We start from the raw sequence: 21857 nt of genomic DNA, 5'->3' as shown, positions 1-21857 counted from the left end.
ACTTCTCTGAGTAGAGTCGCCTTACTTGTGCCGATGTTCGAAGCTGGAGTGCAAAGTTGTTGCTTGAATGGTGCTCGCTGGAGCGTGTGGTAGTGTAAAGTTATACCATTTAAAAGGGCTGAAGAGTGCTCAGTGCAGCGGGTGGGCGGAGGTGCAAAGTGACACTATAGCCATAAAAAGAACACCGCTACAAGTGCGCATTGTGCCAGGAAGGGCCCTCGGACGTGAACCAGTGGACAGATATCGCTTCTCGGCCTTTTGGCTAAGATCAAGTGTAGTATCTGTACTTATCAGTTTAATATGTGATATGTCTATGCAAGGACTACATATTAAATGGATTTTTATCAATAGGAGTTGAAAAAGGAGCTTGCTCCGTTCACTCCAAGCATCGACCAGGTACTGCAGTGCCGCTGGGAACGGTGCGCTCTCCTCTGCTCTTGTGAAAAAGCAAACAGCGGTGCAGGATGGAAGTTTCTTTTAATCTGCTGAGAAAAGAGAGTGAATGCGAAGCAGACTTTAACACGGCTCTGGGAGCGAGCCGAGTGCGGGCTAACCAGGAGAATTGCTTGAAAGAAACGCGACACCGAATGAGCGGTCAGAACAAAGCCTCAATACGGTGTTCCTGTGGTGTTTTTATAAAATGCGGTGTAAAAAAAGGTGTGAATGCCCCATAGAAAACTAAAAGGTGGAGCGGAAGTGTTCGGCTGCAAGAAGGTGTGAATGTCCGACTATATTTGATGAAAAGCAGGTGAAGCAAGGTCTGAATGCCCAACCTTACATCATCAAAAGCGAGATCAGAGGTTTTTGGCTGCAAGAAGGCCATAGTTGGCCAAAAGCGGGTAAGGTGCGAATGATCGGCTAAATATCAACAAAAGTGGGGGCGGAGGTCTTCGGATGCAAGTGGGTGTGAATATCCCACCATACAAGTATGGTGGAGAGGAAGCTGTGAATGGCCGACCATAGTTTGCAAAATGCGGGTGAGAAAAGGTGCGAATGTCCAACCATACATGATCAAAACAGGGAGCGGAGGTGTTTGGCTGCGACAAGGTGTGAATGTCCACCCATAATTAATGAAAAGCGGGCAACAAGTAGGTTCGAATGCCCAACCATACATCATCAAAAGCAGGAGTGGATGTGTTCGGCTACAAGAAGGTTTGAATGTCCGAGCATAGTTTGTAAAAAGCGGGTAAGAAAAGGTTCGAATGCCCGAACATACACCATCAAAAGAGGGAGCGGAGGTGTTCCGCTGTAAGACGGTGTGAATGTCCGACCATAGTTGGTAAAAAGTGGGTATGAAAAGGTTCGAATGCCCAAATTCGGCTGCAAAAAACTGTGTTCGGCTGCAAAAAGGTGTGAATGTTCGACTAAATTTTATAAAAAGCGGGTAAGACAAGGTGCGAATGTCCGAACATACACCATCAAAAGAGGGAGCGGAGGTGTTCCGCTGTAAGATGCTGCGAATGTCCGGCCATAGTTGGTAAAAAGCGGGTAAGAAAAGGTTAAAAAACCCGACTGTACACAATCAATAGCGGAAGCGGAGTTGTTCGGCTACAAGAAGGTGTGAAAGTCCACCAATAATTACTGAAAAATGGGTAAGAAAAGACGTGAATGCCCAACTATACATCATCAAAAGCAGAAGTGGATGTGTTCGGCCACAAGAAGGTTTGAATGTCCGACCATAGTTTGTAAAAGGCGGGTAAGAAAAGGTTCGAATGCCCGTACATACACAATCAAAAGAGGGAGCGGAGGTGTTTCGCTGCAAGAAGGTGTGAATGTCCGAGCATAGTTTGTAGAAAGTGGGTAAGAAAAGGTTCGAATGCCAGAACATACACCATCAAAAGAGGGAGCGGAGGTGTTCCGCTGTAAGAAGGTGTGAATGTCCGACCATAGTTGGTAAAAAGCGGGTAAGAAAAGGTTCGAATGCCAAAATATACACCATCAAAAGCGGAAGCCGAGGTGTTCGGCTGCAAGTAGGTGTGAATGTCAGATCATAATTTGCAAAAAGCTGATGAGAAAGGTGTGAATGACCGACAATAATTGCTGAAAAATGTGTTAGAAAAGGTAAGAATGCCGGACCATTCATCATCAAAAGCGGGAGAAGAGGTGTTCGGCTGCAAGAAGCTGTGAATGTCCAGCCATAATTACTCAAAAACGGGTAAGAAAAGGTAGTATTGCCAGACCAAAAAAGGGAGCGGAGGTTTTCCGCTGTAAGAAGGTGTGAATATCCGACCATAATTGGTAAAAAGCGGGTAAGAAAAGGTGCGAATGCCCGACAATGTATGATCAAAAGAGGGAACGGAGGTTTTCGGCTGCAAGAAGGTCTAAATGTCCAACCATAATTTGTAAAAACCGGGGAAGAAAAAGGCTCAGAAGCCCAACTATACACCATCAAAAGCGGGAGCGGAGGTGTTCAACTGCAAGAAGGTCTGAATGTCCATCAATAATTGCTAGAAAACATGAAAAAAAATTTTCGAATATCCAACCGCACATGATCATAAGTGGGAGAGGAGGTGTTCAGCTGCAAGAAGGTGTGAATGTCCACCCATAATTCCTCAAAAATGGGTAAAAAAAAAGGTGCGAATGCCCAACCATACATCATCAAAAGCAGGACTGGATGTGTTAGGCTACAAGAAGGTTTGAATGTAAGAGCATAGTTTGTAAAAAGCGGGTAAGAAAAGGTTCGAATGCCCGAACATACACCATCAAAAGAGGGAGCGGAGGTGTTCCGCCATAAGAAGGTGTGAATGTCCGACCGTAGTTGGTTAAAATACCCGACTGTACACAATCAATAGCGGGAGCGAATGTGTTCGGCTACAAGGTGTGAATGGCCGACCATTTTTTGTAAATAGCGGGTAAGAAAAGGTGCGAATGCCCAACAATGTATGATCAAAAGAGGGAGCGGAGGTTTTCGGCTAAAAGAAGGTCTGAATGTCCAACCATAATTTGTAAAAACCGGGGAAGAAAAGGCTCGAAAGCCCGACTATACACCATCAGAAGCGGGAGCAGAGGGGTTCAGCTGCAAGAATGTCTGAATGTCCATCAATAATTGCTAGAAAACATGAAAGAAAATTTTCGAATATCAAACCGCACATGATCATATGCGGGAGAGGAGGTGTTCAGCTGCAAGAAGGTGTGAATGTCCACCCATAATTCCTGAAAAATGGGTAAAAAAAGGTGCGAATGCCCAACCATACATCATCAAAAGCATGTGTGAATGTCAGATCATAATTTGCAAAAACCTGATTGTGTGCAGCTGAACACCTCTGCTCCCGCTTTTGATGGTGTATAGTCGGGCTTTCGAGGCTTTTCTTCAACGGTGTTTACAAATTATGGTTGGAAATTCAGACCTTGCAGCCGAACACCTCCGCTCCCTCTTTTGATCATACATTGTCAGGCATTCGCACCTTGTCTTACCCGCTTTTTACAAACCATGGTCGGACTTTCACACCTTCTTGTAGCCGAACACATACGCTCCCACTATTGATTGTGTACAGTCGGGTATTTTAACCTTTTCTTACCCGCTTTTTACCAACTATGGTCGGACATTCCATTGCATGCAATACTCTCCCATGGTCCTGATTCATTACCCAAATCCCTTGGTCTCTGATGACCGCTGTGCTTGCTGACTTTCTCAAGGATGCGGTGTACAAAATCATCAGTCCCTTCACCAGGTTTCTGTTTGCAGGTGTAAATGTGGGACATATTGATTTTGGTTGGAAATTGAGTGGTGATGGCTTGACACAGTCTTTGGATGGCTGCTTCATATTGAGCGTTATCATTATGTCCTCGTTCACTGTTGGTAGGTCGCAAATCCAGTTGTAGCATACTGGCCTCTATTTTGCCGAGGTCGGTCGGTTTGAACTTTTTTGCCAATATGCGACGCAATTCAACCCCAGTCAGGCAGAATTGTGCGCAGAAATCTCGCAACTCGTCAGCAAAATGGGGTCCAGAAATCTCTGGATCTGGTAAGCATTGTTATGCTTCCATGATGTCAGTCTCAGTCCAGGGTCGATAAACCAGTAATGGTCCAGTGGGAACTGCAACTTTAACCATAGGCATGGTTTGAATCTGGTTTTGTTTTTTCTCACGTTTAGATCTCTGAAGTCCAGATTGTGGGTAAAGGATTTTTGTCACTTGCGTTAAAAGTTCTTGGGCAGGTACGCTGGAGAACCAAACGTCTTCCTTTTCCTCATCATCAGACCTCAATTTCTTCCCGAGGGAGGATGGAAGAAGTCCCTTCTTCCCGAGAGCCAGAGGCTTGTGGCAGGGCTGGCTGTTGTTGTTGCAGGCGTCGTGGAGGGCAGGAGTCCAGGTCTGGATCCGGCACAGCTAATACTAAATTATTATCATCATTCCGTCATGGCATTTGTTTAACATTTTCCTTTCTTTCTCTTAATACACTTTATTTTTTCCAAAATTCTATACCTTTCTTACTTCTTATTTAAACTTAATTTTCTTTTTTTTGCTTCATCTCTTTCTCATATTTGCAAAACTTTTCTTCTAATTTTCTTATTTCTAACATACTAAAAGAACCTTCAGGTGGAAAACCTCTGGACCATATGTCTTTTTCATTTCATCATGCTCAGGTCCCCCGGTAGGGTCAAAAGTCTGAGACCTACTGTTTCCCATTCTCAGACTTGGAATGGGGAAATATATTCCTTCACTCAAAGGACGTCTCCAATGAGGACCTTAATCTGTACTCACACTTCTTCGGAGTACTTCACACTTCTTCGGACTGCTTCAAAAGTTTCACTTACCCGTGAAATCTCTGTCTCACTAATGACACAACCGGGAAACCCTCTTTTATTCAAATAAAAACTAAAAAGCAGTCCTATCGTCTCAGACTATCATATTTCAAAAATGATCCCAGCGCTGGTATTCAGGAAAAGGACCTGCCAGTCCTCTCTCTCAGAAAAGGCCTTGGAGGTATGAGGCTGGAACAGCTACTTCAGTCCAGGCTGGCCATGCACTGCGATCCGGTCCAGAGACACCAGTCGAGGGATCCTGTTCGTGACGCCAAAATTGTGGTGGAAATTTAGTAACGCACAGAGTCAGTTATTTTCTTCTGAGGAGATAAGAGGCTTTAATAATAATATCTTGAAAGAGAGAACAACACAGTACAGAATACAGAGTTGCTATGACCACTGAAGTAAAAACACACAGTTATATTGCCCGCTCATCACGTCATCTGTCTTTGGTTGATAGTTGATTGTTCTTCTAACTTTCCTCCCCAACCATCAGTTTAGGTTACCCAAAAGGAGTGTATTGCTCCATCACAAGTATGCTTCTTTCACATACAGGGTAATATGAAGAATTTTATGCCTGAAACCTATTTAGACATGCAAAAATATGAAGGACAAAGCAGTTTTAACTTGGTTTGAGTGAAGGAATTCATTTTATAACAAAATCTGAAATTGTGTAGAACTCGTGAAAATAAGCTTATTCTCGGATTCCTAAAGGTTTAGTGTTGTTCTTTCCTATCCTGCAAAGTACAACGTTCTTTTTTGTTTAAAGCTATTTAGACATGGATAAATATGAAGGACAAAGCAGTTTTAACTTGGTTTGAGTGAAGGAATTAATTTTATATCAAAATCCGGAATTGTGTAGAACTCGTGAAAAGAAGCTTATTCTTGAATTCCTGAAAAAATTTAGTGTTGTTGTTTCCTATCCTGAAAAGTACTACGTTTGTTTTTGTTTAAAGCTATTTAGACATGGATAAATATGAAGTACAAAGCAGTTTTAACTTGGTTTGAGTGAAGGAATTCATTTTATATCAAAATCCGATATTGTGTAGAACTCGTCAAACGACGCTTATTCTCGGATTCCTGAAAAGGTTTAGTGTTGTTCTTTCCTATCCTGCAAAGTACAACGTTCTTTTTTGTTTAAAGCTATTTAGACATGGATAAATATGAAGGACAAAGCAGTTTTAACTTGGTTTGAGTGAAGGAATTCATTTTATATCAAAATCCGAAATTGTGTAGAACTCGTGAAAATAAGCTTATTCTCGGATTCCTAAAGGTTTAGTGTTGTTGGCAGCAGAATTGTAGTCTGAATACCTTTATGCCAAACAGATTTGCTTTGCCAAGGGAAGTTTTTTAAATGTTTATTGTTTATGTTTACAGAGACTGGCTGCAATAGGCATCCCCGCTACCTGGGACCCAACACAGGGCAGGAGGGCCTGATGTCCATCAGGCTCGGGGCCTGCAGTCACCATATTCCGGGAGCTACTGTACCCCCAGAAGGAACCAATCCCGCCCCACACCACTCAACCCAACCCCACCCCGGAGGACCTCTACAAAAACAAACAAACAACAACAAAAATCAAACAAACAAACAAACAAATCACCCGGTCACACCAGTCGCAGCAGCCCGGGCCTGAGACCCACCATCACCCAGGCCCCCCCAGGCCCCTCCCAACAGGGGAAAAGCACACCCCCACACAGACCCCCTCCCCCTCACCGCACGCCCCAACACCCTAAAAAAAACAACCACCTGCGGACACCTTGGAGTTCCCAGAGCAACAAGCCCGGCACCAGGACCTGCACCAACCCACGCATACTGTGGCATGTCCAGGGCAACCCAGACCCCCCAGGCACAGGCAGGGCCCCGCCCCGGGCACAAGGCAGCGGCAAGCCACCAGGTCAAGGCCCAGCTCCACCACCCACGCCAGAGCGGCCCGGTCACCCGGTACAGAGCCAGCAGCCACCACCCCAAGGCCCCTAAGGGACCCCGCCCCACACCGCAAGACAGCCCAACCCGCAAGCCCCCAAAACTGCCCTCCAAGCCTGACACACAGTGCCCCCTAGCAATGACCAAACCGGTCCCCACGATCCGAGAGACCACCAGACGCCCGAAGCCACACAGCCCCCCCCAGCACACACTCAACCGCCCAGAGCGATTTCTAAACTGGTTAATACACAGATTGTTCTTCGCTTTCCAGTTCATGAGAATAGTTTTCTTTGCTATACATAACACTGTGAGGATCATGTGTGCTAAGCTAAATTCCACGTTGATGTTGTCTAAGTCACCCAGTATGCACAGTGTGGGGCATGCAGGAATGCTACACTTTAGCCATGTTGATAGGTCCGCACAGACTTCAAGCCAGAACTTCTGGACAGGCGCACAAAACCACAAAGCGTGTGCATAATCATCAGATGTGTTATCTGTGCAATGTGAGCAGATGTTTGAGTGTGTTAGACCCATCCTGAACATCCTTTAAGCTGTATAGTGTGTTCTATGAAGAATTTTGTATTGTATGAGCTGTAAATTAGGATTTTGAGTCATTCTGAAGGTGTTCAAACATATTTGTGGCCAGAAGCTATGACTAGAACTGATGGATAAATCTGCCTCCCATTTTGAGGACGGTAGAGACATTGTGTCATCTATCTTAGACAATAATTTATATATTTTTGATAGTAGTTTTGGGGTGCAGATGCTTAGAAATTCTGCTACCCTAATCGGGAGTTGTAAGTCTGGTTGGTGGAGGATATATTTCTTTGTTATTATAGACTTAAGTTGTTGATATTCTAGGAATTTATTGCTGCCTATCTCATGTTGTGATATGAGCTCATCAAATGAAATAAAATGTCCATTTTGGATTATATGTTCCAGATGTTTGATTCCTTTGATCTTCCACAGAGTAAAGTTTAGCATTTTTTTGTTTTGCAGGATGTCAGGATTGTTCCAGATGGGTGTAAGCTTACACGGGACAAGTGAAGACTTTGTTATTTTAAGAAATTCCCACCAGGCTGTCAGAGAGGTGCTGATGTTAATGCTTTTGAAACATTTGTGATTTTTTACGTTTTGACTAATAAGTGGCAGGTCAGAGATTTCCAAATTATCACACAATGCTTGTTCTATATTTATCCATGTTCATCTATTGGGCTAGGTTTAAACCATTTTGATATATACCGTAACCTATTGGCTAAGGAATAGTGCTGAAAATTAGGTAAATCTAATCCACCACTGTCCTTGGTCTTCTGTAGGGTTTTTAAACTAATACGTGGTGGTTTGTTTTTCCACAGAAATTTGGAGATGCATGAATCTAGTGACTTAAACCAAGTAGCAGGTTGGTTTTATGGGGATCATTGAGAACAAATAGTTAACTTTTGGTAGTATCATCATTTTAATGGTTGTAACTCTCCCCATAAGTGATATAGGTAAGGACTTCCAACGAGAGAGATTGTCCTCTACTGTCTTTAATAATTGCACATAAATTAGCTTTGTTAGCTCTGAGAGCCTGGAGGAAATGTTTATGCCTAAATATCTAATATTTCCTGACTGTAAAGTGATCGCAGGTATATTCTGGACCCTACAGTCAGAAAGTGCTGAGAATTTATTTATGAGTGTGATCGTGTGAGTGAGAGACGTCTGTGAGTTCTGAAGGAAAAGTAATACATCATCAGCATAAAGACTTATTTTATTCTCAATATTTTGGGGTTGGTTGTCTTTAATATTTCTATCTTGTCTGATAGCAGCTGCTTAAGGTTTGATGAAAATAGCAAAAAGTGAGGGAGAAAGTGAGCAAACCTGTCTTGTACTTCTCTGCAGACTGAAGCTTGGAGAAGTTTGATCATTTGTCCTGACACTTGCATTTGGGGAGTCAGTTATTTTCTTGTGAGGAGATAAGAGGCTTTAATAATAATATCTTGCAAGAGAGAACAACACAGTACAGAATACAGAGTTGCTCTGACCACTGAAGCAAAAACACACAGTTATATTGCCCGCTCATCACGTCATCTGTTTTTGGGTATAATTGATTGTTCTTCTAACTTTCCTCCCCAACCATCAGTTGAGGTTACCCAGACACACTCGTAAATACCAGCCTAACCCTGTCCCCCCTAAAGTGCAGCTATCTCATTATAACAAGCCCACCATTGTAAAGAGGAATTTAAGAAAACAGGGCAGGGTGGTACCTTGCAGCTCGGTCATTTGCAGGTTATACACAGTAACACTCAATACAATGCATATAAGAATTATTTTCCATTACATTCCTCCCTTTTGATTATAATAATACCATTATATTAATCAACCCAAAAGAAACAAGGAAAATAATAACTTTATCTGTAAAACATCAGCCTGCATTTGCACACAACGTGAGTTTAAAATGGAGGCATCATATTAATAAAGGGTCCAATGATAAACAATCAAAACATGAACAATTAAACATGATTATCTTCATCCCTCTCTAAGTCAGCGTCACTAGAGGAAAAATTTTGAAAGCAAGAAAGTTATTTGAGTCATTTGGTCTTTTTCACACTGTTGTTTAGATGGACTACATAAAAGGATGTCATCCACATACTGCAAAAGAGCAGAGCCTGTGGTTGATTGAAGTTAATCCAGACTAGCTTTGAGGGCAGCATTGTAAATAGTGGGACTTTCACAGTACCCCTGGCATAACCGGGTAAAAGTCCAAGATCTCCCTTCAAACTAAAAAGCAAACCAAAATGGGCTATCAGGGTGCACTGGCGACAAGTCAACCACTGAGAAAAACTGTGCATCTGATATAATTTGAGACAAAATAGTGTGTGGGTTGGGCACAGTAGGAGCATGTGGCTGAACTGCAGCATTCACCGCTTGGAGGTCCTGTACAAAACGCCATTCATCTGGCTGGCCAGCATCTTTAATCTTTTTAACAGGAAACAATGGAGTAAGCACAGGTGAATTTTCAAAAGGAACAATAACGCCTGTTTTCTGAAAAGATTGAAAAACAGGTTTAATCCCTTTAATTGCTTCAGGCTTAAAAAGGTATTGTTTTTTACATGGACAAAAGTCTGATTTAGGGGTGACAATTACTGGTTCACAGCCTTTTATCAACCCCACATCATATTTGCTCTTAGCCCAAAGATCATTGGGCACTTCAGCCAACATGGGTATCGAAGACAAATCTGTTTCAGATAAAAAACATGCTTCAAAATGTGATTCTGTGGTAGGAATTAAGTCCACAGTTCTTTGACAATGCATTGTACTCAAAAATGTTTTTTTGTATGCTGACAATCGTTCAGAAAACATCAAATTTGGATCAGCAGGTGAAACGGTCCACTCCATTTCTTTCTGACATGTAGCAACAAACTCTCCCACACCTTGTCACTGCCAGTGTGTACGTTTGGCCAAGGAAATGTGAGGGCGAGTACCACAAACATTAAAAAAATCGAAGTGCTCTGGAGTGAGCGACACAGCCAATAAAGTAGGCGCACATATTTTTTCACTTCTTCTCATAGTCATTGTCAGGCCCCAAAGAAATGTGTGATGTGCAGTGCAAATCAGTAGGTTGCATGAAATCAGAAAGGGGTGAAACTAACGCTTTTGCTTCTTCCACTAGTTGTTGTGAAAAAGGAGAGCTGGGAAGTTTCCACTCATAAGCATATGTAAGTGCCGATGAATCAAACTGCACTGCTGTGAAAACTTTGTCAGGCTGTAACATAACCTTAACACCCTCTGGTGTAGAAGTTAAAATAATGCCTAATTTACACATGAGATCACAGCCCATCAGGTTAATGGGACACAACTCTGATAACAAAAATGAGTGTTTGAAGGAGAGCTCATCGGGAGTGACAACACGCAATGGGCATTGTCATTTTCTCCTTCACAACCTGGCCTGATGCAGACATACAGTAAACGTGGTTTCCACTTAACTTTGGAGGGCAATCAAACTCCCCTGACGTCACTACTGATGAACATAAGTTCCTATATTCTGAGAGAAATATCTTTGCTCTAGGACGGAAATAGCATGCAAAACTTTACTACGTGAATCACAGTCGGCAAGCGTTGCTTCACTACACAGAGCAGGAAAAATGTGTGAGTGTGTTTGTGCTATCACCCATTAGTGGAGGCTCCGCTGCCGCGTGACGTCCAGAACCTGCCTCCCACCCTCAGTCAGCCTTTTGCCCAATTTCATCACTTTTTAGCTGTGGACAGTCCTTCTTCCAGTGTCCAGTCTGGCCACAGTAAAAACAAATATTCGGATCATAGCTCTGGCGTGGCCCATTTCGACCTCCTCTCCCACACGTCCACGTCTTCGACTTCGGCCTCGTCCTCTGTTTACACAAACTACGTAATACATGGTCATGGTTGCCAAATGCAGCTCCTTTTCACACTTGTCCCTTTTGGTTGTCTTACGCGTCTCAACTTGGTTCTGAGCATGGCGAGCATATCGGCGAACGTCAGCCAAACGAGGACCCTCACACCATCCCACGTAAATGTTCTTTACTTCAGTGGCGACATCTATATAATATTGTCTGGGTCCCGTTAAAACATGTATTTTTCCCATCTAATTCCTTGTTTGCTTTAAAACAAGTATTCCCCATTTTCTATCCCTTCAGTAACCAACCAGTTTGTATGGAGTACACTGGAGCAACTTGACTGATCAGTAAAACACTGCTTTTGTTGTCACTGCAAGGCTTCCCCCGTCGGTTGTTTCACTGAGACACTACTGAGTAACTACAACTCAACACAGTTTATACACATAACATTCATATACATACTAACAAACAAACAAACAATAATTTATCGCAATTTTCTCATCTCTGTTTGAACGTACACCCAGGTAAATATTCCTGTAGTCTTCTCAACCCTTAGATCCTATTTCGGTGAATTTGACATCTGCCTTGTATGTAACAGATTAGCGGTTTAGCAGTTTTAATTTAGTTTGAGTGAAGGAATTCATTTTATAGCAAAATCCGAAATCGTGAAGAACTCATGAAAGTAAGCTTATTCTCGGATTCCTGAAACTTTAGATTTGCTCTTTCTTTTACTGCAAAGTACAACGTTGAGCAGCACTAATGAGTTGTTTCTATTTTTGGCAGGCTTTACCTTTGCGGATGAAGCCCTTTCTGTCTGTGCAAAAGAAATCTTGTTACTGTGCAGAGTGACTTCTCTGAGTAGAGTCGCCTTACTTGTTGCGACTGTGCCGATGTTCGAAGCTGGAGTGCAAAGTTGTTGCTTTAATGGTGCTCGCTGGAGCGTGTGGTAGTGTAAAGTTATACCATTTAAAAGGGCTGAAGAGTGCTCAGTGCAGCGGGTGGGCGGAGGTGCAAAGTGACACTATGGCCATAAAAAGAACACCGCTACAAGTGCGCATTGTGCCAGGAAGGGCCCTCGGACGTGAACCAGTGGACAGATATCGCTTCTCGGCCTTTTGGCTAAGATCAAGTGTAGTATCTGTACTTATCAGTTTAATATGTGATATGTCTATGCAAGGACTACATATTAAATGGATTTTTATCAATAGGAGTTGAAAAAGGAGCTTGCTCCGTTCACTCCAAGCATCGACCCGGTATTGCAGTGCCGCTGGGAACGGTGCGGTCTCCTCTGCTCTTGTGAAAAAGCAAACAGCGGTGCAGGAAGGAAGTTTCTTTTAATCTGCTGAGAAAAGAGAGTGAATGCGAAGCAGACTTTAACACGGCTCTGGGAGCGAGCCGAGTGCGGGCTAACCAGGAGAATTGCTTGAAAGAAACGCGACACCGAATGAGCGGTCAGAACAAAGCCTCAATACGGTGTTCCTGTGGTGTTTTTATAAAATGCGGTGTAAAAAAAGGTGTGAATGCCCCATAGAAAACTAAAAGGTGGAGCGGAAGTGTTCGGCTGCAAGAAGGTGTGAATGTCCGACTATATTTGGTGAAAAGCAGGTGAAGCAAGGTCTGAATGCCCAACCTTACATCATCAAAAGCGAGATCAGAGGTTTTTGGCTGCAAGAAGGCCATAGTTTGCCAAAAGCGGGTAAGGTGCGAATGATCGGCTAAATATCAACAAAAGTGGGGGCGGAGGTCTTCGGATGCAAGTGGGTGTGAATATCCCACCATACAAGTATGGTGGAGAGGAAGCTGTGAATGGCCGACCATAGTTTGCAAAAAGCGGGTGAGAAAAGGTGCGAATGTCCAACCATACATGATCAAAACAGGGAGCGGAGGTGTTTGGCTGCGACAAGGTGTGAATGTCCACCCATAATTAATGAAAAGCGGGCAACAAGTAGGTTCGAATGCCCAACCATACATCATCAAAAGCAGGAGTGGATGTGTTCGGCTACAAGAAGGTTTGAATGTCGGAGCATAGTTTGTAAAAAGCGGGTAAGAAAAGGTTCGAATGCCCGAACATACACCATCAAAAGAGGGAGCGGAGGTGTTTCGCTGCAAGAAGGTGTGAATGTCCGAGCATAGTTTGTAGAAAGTGGGTAAGAAAAGGTTCGAATGCCAGAACATACACCATCAAAAGAGGGAGCGGAGGTGTTCCGCTGTAAGAAGGTGTGAATGTCCGACCATAGTTGGTAAAAAGCGGGTAAGAAAAGGTTCGAATGCCAAAATATACACCATCAAAAGCGGAAGCCGAGGTGTTCGGCTGCAAGTAGGTGTGAATGTCAGATCATAATTTGCAAAAAGCTGATGAGAAAGGTGTGAATGACCGACAATAATTGCTGAAAAATGTGTTAGAAAAGGTAAGAATGCCGGACCATTCATCATCAAAAGCGGGAGGAGAGGTGTTCGGCTGTAAGACGGTGTGAATGTCCGACCATAGTTGGTAAAAAGTGGGTATGAAAAGGTTCGAATGCCCAAATTCGGCTGCAAAAAACTGTTCGGCTGCAAAAAGGTGTGAATGTTCGACTAAATTTTGTAAAAAGCGGGTAAGACAAGGTGCGAATGCCTGACAATGTATGATCAAAAGCGGGAGCGGAGGTGTTCAGCTGCAAGAAGGTGTGAATGTCCTACCATAATTGCTCAAAAATGTGTTAGAAACGGTAAGAATGCCGGACCATACATCATCAAAAGCTAGAGAGGTGGTGTTCGGCTGCAAGTAGGTGTGAATGTCTGACTAAAGTTCAAATATATTAACAAAAGCGGGAGGAGAGGTCTTCGGATGAGTGGTTGAGAATTTCCAACCATAATCTATAAAATGCGGTGAAAAAAAAGGTGTGATAGATACCTAAAAGGTGGAGCGGAAGTGTTCGGCTGCAAGAAGGTGTGAATGTTATATATATAGTTGGTGAAAAGCAGGAAAAGCAAGGTCTGAATGCCCAATCTTACATCATCAAAAGCGAGATCAGAGGTGTTTGGCGGCAAGAAAACGGGTAAGGTGTGAATGACCGACTAAATATCAACAAAAGTGGGGGCGGAGGTCTTCGGATGCAAGTGGGTGTGAATATCCCACCATACAAGTATGGTGGAGAGGAAGCTGTGAATGGCCGACCATAGTTTGCAAAAAGCGGGTGAGAAAAGGTGCGAATGTCCAACCATACATGATCAAAACAGGGAGCGGAGGTGTTTGGCTGCGACAAGGTGTGAATGTCCACCCATAATTAATGAAAAGCGGGCAACAAGTAGGTTCGAATGCCCAACCATACATCAACAAAATCAGGAGTGGATGTGTTTGGCTACAAGAAGGTTTGAATGTCCGAGCATAGTTTGTAAAAAGCGGGTAAGAAAAGGTTCGAAAAGATTATGGTTGGAAATTCTCAACCACTCATCCGAAGACCTCTCCTCCCGCTTTTGTTAATATATTTGAACTTTAGTCAGACATTCACACCTACTTGCAGCCGAACACCACCTCTCTAGCTTTTGATGATGTATGGTCCGGCATTCTTACCGTTTCTAACACATTTTTCAGCAATTATGGTAGGACATTCACACCTTCTTGCAGCTGAACACCTCCTCTCCCACTTATGATCATGTGCGGATTGATTTTCGAAAATTTTCTTTCATGTTTTCTAGCAATTAAAAATGGACATTTAGACCTTCTTGCAGCTGAACACCTCCGCTCCCGCTTTTGATCATACATTGTCAGGCATTCGCACCTTGTCTTACCCGCTTTTTACAAAATTTAGTCGAACATTCACACCTTTTTGCAGCCGAACACAGTTTTTTGCAGCCGAATTTGGGCATTCGAACCTTTTCATACCCACTTTTTACCAACTATGGTCGGACATTCACACCGTCTTACAGCGGAACACCTCCGCTCCCTCTTTTGATGGTGTATGTTCGGCCATTCGAACCTTTTCTTACCCGCTTTTTACAAACTATGCTCGGACATTCAAACCTTCTTGTAGCCGAACACATCCACTCCTGCTTTTGATGATGTATGGTTGGGCATTCGAACCTACTTGTTGCCCGCTTTTCATTAATTATGGGTGGACATTCACACCTTGTCGCAGCCAAACACCTCCGCTCCCTGTTTTGATCATGTATGGTTGGACATTCGCACCTTTTCTCACCCGCTTTTTGCAAACTATGGTCGGCCATTCACAGCTTCCTCTCCACCATACTTGTATGGTGGGATATTCACACCCACTTGAATCCGAAGACCTCCGCCCCCACTTTTGTTGATATTTAGCCGATCATTCGCACCTTACCCGCTTTTGGCCAACTATGGCCTTCTTGCAGCCAAAAACCTCTGATCTCGCTTTTGATGATGTAAGGTTGGGCATTCAGACCTTGCTTCACCTGCTTTTCACCAAATATAGTCGGACATTCACACCTTCTTGCAGCCGAACACTTCCGCTCCACCTTTTAGTTTTCTATGGGGCATTCACACCTTTTTTTACACCGCATTTTATAAAAACACCACAGGAACACCGTATTGAGGCTTTGTTCTGACCGCTCATTCGGTGTCGCGTTTCTTTCAAGCAATTCTCCTGGTTAGCCCGCACTCGGCTCGCTCCCAGAGCCGTGTTAAAGTCTGCTTCGCATTCACTCTCTTTTCTCAGCAGATTAAAAGAAACTTCCATCCTGCACCGCTGTTTGCTTTTTCACAAGAGCAGAGGAGAGCGCACCGTTCCCAGCAGCACTGCAGTACCGGGTCGATGCTTGGAGTGAACGGAGCAAGCTCCTTTTTCAACTCCTATTGATAAAAATCCATTTAACATGTAGTCCTTGCATAGACATATCACATATTAAACTGATAAGTACAGATACTACACTTGATCTTAGCCAAAAGGCCGAGAAGCGATAACTGTCCACTGGTTCACGTCCGAGGGCCCTTCCTGGCACAATGCGCACTTGTAGCGGTGTTCTTTTTATGGCCATAGTGTCACTTTGCACCTCCGCCCACCCGCTGCACTGAGCACTCTTCAGCCCTTTTAAATGGTATAACTTTACACTACCACACGCTCCAGCGAGCACCATTAAAGCAACAACTTTGCACTCCAGCTTCGAACATCGGCACAGTCGCAACAAGTAAGGCGACTCTACTCAGAGAAGTCACTCTGCACAGTAACAAGATTTCTTTTGCACAGACAGAAAGGGCTTCATCCGCAAAGGTAAAGCCTGCCAAAAATAGAAACAACTCATTAGTGCTGCTCAACGTTGTACTTTGCAGTAAAAGAAAGAGCAAATCTAAAGTTTCAGGAATCCGAGAATAAGCTTACTTTCATGAGTTCTTCACGATTTCGGATTTTGCTATAAAATGAATTCCTTCACTCAAACTAAATTAAAACTGCTAAACCGCTAATCTGTTACATACAAGGCAGATGTCAAATTCACCGAAATAGGATCTAAGGGTATTTGGCCAATCGAGCTGTAGCAGCTTCGGTAAAAGAGTATAAGTTGAAGAGTTTGTGAATAAAGGTGTGCGCACACATAGTGAGTTGTAGGAAAATAGGCAGGGAGCAATGCCGGCTGGGGTATATGTTCTTGTATGTTGTCTGACTGTTTGATTTGAATGTGTTGTGTAAGTGTCCTGTTGAATGTTACATGTTTGGGCTTTGACACGCTTCACTGTGGTTGTTAACTGTGTGGTGTGTCCTGAAATGTTATATGTTTGGGCTGTGTGACATGCTTAATGCTTTTCAGTAGCAACCCACTTATTCATATATAGCAACTGACAACATAAGAAGTCCGGACATACTTTGATAGTAGTTGTAGAAGTATCCTTATTGATAATAGATAAACTAATTCATAGTGATAGAACAGTAGATGAACAGGTGCCTGCACATGTCTCATGAAAATAAAATGGGTGTATGATTGCTGACGGCAGAGCAATACTGCCAAACTTATGAGTTCTTGTGGCAAACTTGATTCAGTGTCTTGACGTGTATACGCTGTTTCGCTGACTTGTCACAAGAAACAAAGTGTGTTTGATAAGATCCGACCATTTTATTACGGGAGGATCAGTATGTATGGATTCTGATGTGACTGATAAACCCATTCGTATCTTAAGCATAATCTAATACGCGAGACAACGCCCTGGCACACAATCAAAAAAAAAAAGAGAGAGAGCGGTTTTGTGTCCCCACAGTCCATAATGTAGAAAAGAGAGAAAAAAGCCTTTCTGATTTGGTGTGTGTGCTCACAGTGTAGAGAAAAGAGAGAAAAGAAAGCCGTTTTGGTGTCACGGGTGTTGTGACTTACACACACACATTTCTGAATTGAGAAAGGAAATTATTTTAGAGAAAGCACTAGAGTTTAGATCCCACATTTGTTGATAGGCATTCATTTAATTTTTCTTTTAATCAGTTTTAAAGTGAATACTAACTGAGAAATGAAAAAGGTGAAGAGTTTAGAAGCTTGGTTCAAGAGCAAAACTTGGTTTATGATCAGCTGAGTCTCTAAACAGAACAGCAAAGGGCTTCATCGAACATTTAAAAAAGATTCAGATTGTTAGAATATCCAGAATTTATAGGAATGGTGGTGATTACTCTTATTTTCTAGAATGGAAATAACTGCACCATGTCTGTTTTATGAATTTAAGGGGCTAAAAAGTTTTGTTCTCGTTTTTCTATGATTAACCGAATGTATGTGAGAGTCCAAACAGACAGAAGGGTTACGGCCGAGCGCTGGACCTTCCAAAAAAGATGAGACAGGCTGGACCTGTGCCATACTAGTTAAGACCTGCCTGTGGATAACAGGTTCTTTAAACTCTCACACACACAAACTCACACACGTTTGCACACATACACCCATACACACACACATTCTTGAACTTGCTGCAAGATTAAACATTTGCATTAACTGACTCCAGCAACTCTGAGTCTCATTGAGAGACTTTTCTCAACAATTGGGTCCTCAAACCAGATCTCAACGTTTTTTCCGCTTTCCAGGGTCGGAGCTGAAACCGTGCACGGGGGAGTCCAGTACTCCTAATGAAAGACCCCCTGCTGAATTGCGGTAATTAGGGGCCAGTGTCCACTGAAAGGGGGAAAAAGGGACGAGATCGTACTTTTGAATCAATGGCCAGAAGCCATTGGCAGTGCAGGCATCAACAATAATGGTGTTATTTCACCCATTAACACTTAAGGTACCTCATGCAGTGGCTGTGATATGGTTACTTAACAAAATATCTTTACCAGACATCTCTCCTACATAACAGTTCTTCTTTCACAGCCACACCTTGTTGTCGATAGATGTGCTACACTTAATCCATACACACTGCTACCTACCCCACAGATGGAAAGCCTCATGATTGCATGTCAGAAATAACCATCAGTGTTTTACCCAGGCCAGACTTAACTGATATACGTTATGAAAATGCAGAAATAACTATATTTATTCAACAGGTCAAGCAAAAAACCCTGATGGCACAAATGCTACAGGATTTGCAGTAGTAACAGAAACTGAAGTTTTCTTAAAACAACCACTACCAAAAAATTACTCTGTTCAAGCAGTCGAATTGGTAGCTTTAACTGAAGCTTGTAAATTAAATAACAAAAAGGTTGTTAACGTTTACACTGACAGTCAGTATGCCTTCTCAACTGTACATGTGTTAACACAGCATTGGAAAAACAGGTATGTTGACATCCACAGCTAAATGTATAAACTACAAATATTTTAGCATTATTAGATGTTATTCAATTGCCATCTACAATAGACTCGTATGAATGACCGGAAGGAAAACCATACTGCCAAAGAATTTGTTTAAATATGCTGCAGTATTGAGCCACGCACCATGTCATGTCTCAACAGGAGGGATGGAAGCAATAATGAACAAGGTTTTTACAGCATATGGTTTTACTAATTATTGAATTTTTTTTTTTAGAATAAATAAATGAATAAAGTTTTGTCTAGCAGGTCAAATATGTGCAAAATACATTCCACAGGGCAATCTAAGACCAAAACGAAGATAATTCCCTAAGCCAGTGTATCTTTTTCAACATATTTGTTTGGATTTCATTATTTCATTATTGTGTAGATTTCATTGAACTAAATTAATGTTAAGGGAAACGATTCTGCTCAGTGACAACAGAGGTTTTTACCAAATGGTCTGAAATATTTCCATGTGCACAAGCAGATGCACTCTCAGTAGCAAAATCACGCGTAAAATAACTCATTTCTAGATTTGAAATTCCTGAAAAGATCTTCAGTGATAATTTGACACACTTTGTAAACTATGTCATCTCACTGATGGCAAAGAACTTAAAATAGATCTTAGAAACCACTGTGATATAGAAGGTTTCGCTAACACATTGGAATTGTTTTACTATTTACATATGCATGTGCAGTGAAGAATTGCTTGCTGCTGATAAATGCAAAGAAGAACAGCTTACACATAGATGCTCACATATAGGCTGCTGAATGCAATGAAGACCTGCTTATCCAGTAAAGTTCAATGTCAATGTGTAATATTCAATTAGGATTTGCAAAACAGTGAAGTTAAACAATGAATGGGTCCATAGTCGGTATGAGAAGACTACAGGAATATTTACCTGGGTGTACGTTCAAACAGAGATGAGAAAATTGCGATAAATTATTGTTTGTTTGTTTGTTAGTATGTATATGAATGTTATGTGTATAAACTGTGTTGAGTTGTAGTTACTCAGTAGTGTCTCAGTGAAACAACCGACGGGGGAAGCCTTGCAGTGACAACAAAAGCAGTGTTTTACTGATCAGTCAAGTTGCTCCAGTGTACTCCATACAAACTGGTTGGCTACTGAAGGGATAGAAAATGGGGAATACTTGTTTTAAAGCAAACAAGGAATGAGATGGGAAAAATACATGTTTTAACGGGACCCAGACAATATTATATAGATGTCGCCACTGAAGTAAAGAACATTTACGTGGGATGGTGTGAGGGTCCTCGTTTGGCTGACGTTCGCCGATATGCTCGCCATGCTCAGAACCAAGTTGAGACGCGTAAGACAACCAAAAGGGACAAGTGTGAAAAGGAGCTGCATTTGGCAGCCATGACCATGTATTACGCAGTTGGTGTAAACAGAGGACGAGGCCGAAGTCGAAGACGTGGACGTGTGGGAGAGGAGGTCGAAATGGGCCACGCCAGAGCTATGATCCGAATATTTGTTTTTACTGTGGCCAGACTGGACACTGGAAGAAGGACTGTCCACAGCTAAAAAGTGATGAAATTGGGCAAAAGGCTGACTGAGGGTGGGAGGCAGGTTCTGGACGTCACGCGGCAGCGGAGCCTCCACTAATGGGTGATAGCACAAACACACTCACACATTTTTCCTGCTCTGTGTAGTGAAGCAACGCTTGCCGACTGTGATTCACGTAGTAAAGTTTTGCATGCTATTTCCGTCCTAGAGCAAAGATATTTCTCTCAGAATATAGGAACTTATGTTCATCAGTAGTGACGTCAGGGGAGTTTGATTGCCCTCCAAAGTTAAGTGGAAACCACGTTTACTGTATGTCTGCATCAGGCCAGGTTGTGAAGGAGAAAATGACAATGCCCATTGCGTGTTGTCACTCCCGATGAGCTCTCCTTCAAACACTCATTTTTGTTATCAGAGTTGTGTCCCATTAACCTGATGGGCTGTGATCTCATGTGTAAATTAGGCATTATTTTAACTTCTACACCAGAGGGTGTTAAGGTTATGTTACAGCCTGACAAAGTTTTCACAGCAGTGCAGTTTGATTCATCGGCACTTACATATGCTTATGAGTGGAAACTTCCCAGCTCTCCTTTTTCACAACAACTAGTGGAAGAAGCAAAAGCGTTAGTTTCACCCCTTTCTGATTTCATGCAACCTACTGATTTGCACTGCACATCACACATTTCTTTGGGGCCTGACAATGACTATGAGAAGAAGTGAAAAAATATGTGCGCCTACTTTATTGACTCCAGAGCACTTCGATTTTTTTAATGTTTGTGGTACTCGCCCTCACATTTCCTTGGCCAAACGTACACACTGGCAGTGACAAGGTGTGGGAGAGTTTGTTGCTACATGTCAGAAAGAAATGGAGTGGACTGTTTCACCTGCTGATCCAAATTTGATGTTTTTTGAACGATTGTCAGCATACAAAAAAACATTTTTGAGTACAATGCATTGTCAAAGAACTGTGGACTTAATTCCTACCACAGAATCACATTTTGAAGCATGTTTTTTATCTGAAACAGATTTGTCTTCGATACCCATGTTGGCTGAAGTGCCCAATGATATTTGGGCTAAGAGCAAATATGATGTGGGGTTGATAAAAGGCTGTGAACCAGTAATTGTCACCCCTAAATCAGACTTTTGTCCATGTAAAAAACAATACCTTTTTAAGCCTGAAGCAATTAAAGGGATTAAACCTGTTTTTCAATCTTTTCAGAAAACAGGCGTTATTGTTCCTTTTGAAAATTCACCTGTGCTTACTCCATTGTTTCCTGTTAAAAAGATTAAAGATGCTGGCCAGCCAGATGAATGGCGTTTTGTACAGGACCTCCAAGCGGTGAATGCTGCAGTTCAGCCACATGCTCCTACTGTGCCCAACCCACACACTATTTTGTCTCAAATTACATCAGATGCACAGTTTTTCTCAGTGGTTGACTTGTCGCCAGTGCACCCTGATAGCCCATTTTGGTTTGCTTTTTAGTTTGAAGGGAGATCTTGGACTTTTACCCGGTTATGCCAGGGGTACTGTGAAAGTCCCACTATTTACAATGCTGCCCTCAAAGCTAGTCTGGATTAACTTCAATCAACCACAGGCTCTGCTCTTTTGCAG

General features: G+C 42.6%; 3 non-coding genes across 3 annotated transcripts; 2 read left to right on the top strand and 1 right to left on the bottom strand.

The window, feature by feature from the left end:
• The first annotated feature begins 242 nt into the window (after positions 1–242).
• On the top strand, positions 243–430 carry LOC140306177 (U2 spliceosomal RNA). Its single transcript, XR_011915530.1, has one exon. It is a non-coding gene; the product is annotated as a U2 spliceosomal RNA (small nuclear RNA).
• An 11690-nt stretch (positions 431–12120) lies between these two features.
• On the top strand, positions 12121–12308 carry LOC140306129 (U2 spliceosomal RNA). Its single transcript, XR_011915487.1, has one exon. It is a non-coding gene; the product is annotated as a U2 spliceosomal RNA (small nuclear RNA).
• Positions 12309–15746: 3438 nt separating this feature from the next.
• LOC140306170 (U2 spliceosomal RNA) lies at positions 15747–15934 on the bottom strand. The gene has a single exon (XR_011915523.1). It is a non-coding gene; the product is annotated as a U2 spliceosomal RNA (small nuclear RNA).
• Between the last annotated feature and the right edge of the window lie 5923 nt (positions 15935–21857).

The sequence above is a fragment of the Leuresthes tenuis genome, unplaced genomic scaffold (assembly GCF_036924035.1).
Source record: "Leuresthes tenuis unplaced genomic scaffold, fLeuTen1.0.hap1 SCAF_4, whole genome shotgun sequence".
NCBI classification, from domain to species: domain Eukaryota; kingdom Metazoa; phylum Chordata; class Actinopteri; order Atheriniformes; family Atherinopsidae; genus Leuresthes; species Leuresthes tenuis.
Note: the sequence above shows the minus strand (reverse complement) of the source record. Positions and strands in the feature narration are given on the sequence as shown.